The sequence below is a fragment of the Nicotiana attenuata genome, unplaced genomic scaffold (genome assembly GCF_001879085.1).
Source record: "Nicotiana attenuata strain UT unplaced genomic scaffold, NIATTr2, whole genome shotgun sequence".
NCBI classification, from domain to species: Eukaryota; Viridiplantae; Streptophyta; class Magnoliopsida; order Solanales; family Solanaceae; genus Nicotiana; species Nicotiana attenuata.
In genome coordinates this window covers 193,653-196,952 of record NW_017672236.1, presented here as the reverse complement: position 1 = coordinate 196,952, position 3,300 = coordinate 193,653, and positions in this window count along the sequence as shown.

Below are 3,300 nucleotides of genomic sequence, written 5' to 3'. Positions count from 1 at the left end.
CCATTACTTTTCCAGAACTACGATTGATCTGATTCATGAGGGACATGATACGTAGGCAACCTACATAGGGTTCGATCGAATTATCATTAAAAAAACAAAAAAAAAGAGATTAAAAAGAAAAGTGAATGAAGTTGTGGGACGTGGGGGATGAGACAAAGAAAATAGTGACAATTAAAAAGAAAAGAGAGAAAGGAAAATGAGCAAGCCAAGAAGTGCTAGAAAAGAGAAGGCTGAAATGAACAAAATTGGGATGATGCCAAATGACCTTGTGACCCTCGAAGCCATTCTAGAACCGTTAATTGTTGCTAGGGGCATTGCACGTATTGTGATATTTCTATATGTTAATGCCTTAACGCTAATATGTTGGCTTTGTTTTGCTCCTCATTGTTATTATAACAGAGGGTGGTTAGTTTGTGGCACCTTGGCGATTCATCCATACAACACAAGGTCAAAAACCAAGGTAGCCATGGCTAGCAAGGGCTTGGACACAGAAGTTGTTGACCCGTCGAGGGAGTTTGTGGAGTCGGAATCTGAATTGAAGGAGGAGGTCCGAAGGTTGGAACATCAGATGGCGCAAAATGTATCAGGCCTGGATTAAGGGACATCCTCCACCTTCATTCCCTACCAACTATACAGAAAACCATGCTTCCATTCCACCCCTGTCCCAAGCCTAGATGCCAAGTACCATTGATCTTTCCCCACAACACGCACCAGGATTTACCCTTACCACAATTACCCTGGCACTTTCTCCCAAACTTTCCATGCTCCACCGGCCAAAACAACCTCATACCCTGCTCCGACATCTGCTCCTATTTTTTTACCCCCTTCGCGAGCTACCCTCTACCGATCCTCTAGTGAGCCCGCATTCCCAACTTCAGATACCCAATACTATGCCCCGGAACCCACCTTCAAAGTCCCAGATCCTTACTCCTACACTCCCCACTTTAAGCCTCATGTTGAAACTGAGAAACCACCTATGAACGCGGAGCAAGAGGAGATATTTAGGAAGGTATAGAGTTTGGAGCAATCATTGAGAAATATGCAAGGGTTAGGAAGCCAGGTGAGTGTGGCTTATAAGGATTTGTGTTTGTTCCCTGATGTCCAACTTCTTGCCGGGTTCAAGATGCCCAAGTTTGACTTGTATGACGGACATGGGGATCCTGTAGCTCATTTGAGAGGTTATTACAGAAAAATGAGAGGCGCCGGGGGAAAAGATGAATTATTGATGGCGTAGTTCAGCCAGAGTCTGAGTGGGACAGCTCTAGAATGGTACACCCGCCAAGACGCCAACGGTGGTACACATGGGACGATTTGGCTCAGGCCTTTGCTCGGTATTTTCAGTACAACATAGACATTGTCTTGGATTGCCTGTCCCTGACCAAGGTAGAAAAAAAGCCCAGTGAAAGCTTTAGAGAATATGGGTTCCGATGGAGGGAGCGAGCTGCACGGGTCAATCCTCCGATGGAAGAAAATGAGATGGTTGAATACTTTCTTCAAGCCCTGGAGCCTACTTACTTTGGCCACTTGATCTCAGCCATTGGTAAGCCTTTTAATGATGTGGTAAAAATGGGAGAAATGGTAGAAGATGTGTTGAATTCAAGCAAGATGCTAAGCTATTCTGCTTTAAAAGCCACAACACAGGCAATTCAGAATGACACAGGAAGCTTCCTGGGTCAGAAGGAACATGATGATGTTGCCATGGTTGTCTCAGGATCACGACATGGCCCAACAGGTCTGCCTCACCAGTATGCTCAGCCTCGACCCCGACCCCAACCCCAAACTTATCCCCGAGCTCCACAAAATCCACCTCAGTATTATCCTCCAAAAAATGTCCGATCATTTGTTAAACCACTAGGTCACTCCTTATGGCGAGCACCAGCACCGCATAATACGCTTTTGCCTTCACAACATTTTCGAGCATCCGACAACCCTAGGAAATAGGGGCATAGAGGGGAACAAAGGCAAAGAAATAGTTTCATGCCAATCGGAGAATCCTACACAAGCTTGTTTGAAAAGTTAAAACAGTCTGGCCTGATTGAGCCGCTCCTTGGCTATACTCCGGACCCATACGCAAAAGGTTTTGATCCTAACGTCCGGTGTATGTACCACTCTAATTTCCAAGGGCATAGCATTGAAGATTGTCGTTCTTTGAAAAGGGAGATAGAAAGGATGATTCAAGAAGGGATAATTGTGGTCCAAGACAGTGACACCCAGAATATCGCGCAGAATCCTTTACCTGCACATGATGATGCACACTTTGTGGGGAAGATGCGTGGTGACAGGGAGTATGAGAATCCTCTTGGGAACTTGCTGAGTGAAGTGAATGATATTGAAATTGGTGAAGGTCCCAGTAATTTTGATGTGCAATCCAGTGGCTAAGATGTCGAGCTTGGTAATTGGAAAGACACTCTTTTCTTGGCTAGCCAAGGAGGAGTTTTTGGTGGTTTATTTTGTTGTCATTTCTGTTGTCCGGGTTATTTCGGGGTTGTAATCCGGATATTTTCTTGTGGCTCAAACCCTTCTTCTTCTTATTTTGTCTAGTTTGTTTAATTGTAGTAACTTGTCTAGTGTTATCTAGGATTATTTTAGGGTTGTAACCCATGTCTATTTTGCTTGTTTTGTTCAAACCCTTTTCACCATCTGTCTAATGCAATCTCCTATTTTCTGTTAGTTCTAATCAGTTTTTGTTTAGGTCACTTTTCCTTTTACAGTTCTTTTCATGTTGACTCTAGTGACATGACATGCACGCATAGTTCTCAGCCTGGTCTTGAAAGTTAGCTTAATCATGAAGCAATGACAATGTTTCGAATATGATAAAAGGATGCATGTCACGCATTCTAAGATAACCTGAATCTTGAATTGAGTGAAACTGAGGCAGTTAGTCTGGGAAATCAAGAGGTTGATAAGAGCATACAACAAGGAAATGTCTCTCAAGCAGTTTGAGGTGGATCAGTTAGTGTTGAATTGCATTCTTCCACGTCAAGATAAGGTTGAGTCAAGTCTACTTCGAACTGGCAAGGGTCATTCATTGGGACAAAGGTATTGCCCATTAGTACTTTTTGTTTGTGTTGATGCCATCAATAGATACTATGTTTGATTTCTTTGTTTATCTTCAATTGCATGGTTGTACTTGGAATTTTTAAAGTTTGGTATGACGAAGGCATTTTATTCTGCTACCCAAACAATTTTATCTTTTGCTACCCCTTTTGAGCCCTAATTTTTGTTTCATACCCTCTTTTGGAATCAGAAATAGAGTTAGGAACTAGAAAAGAAAAAGAAAAAGAGAAAAAGAAGAAAAAA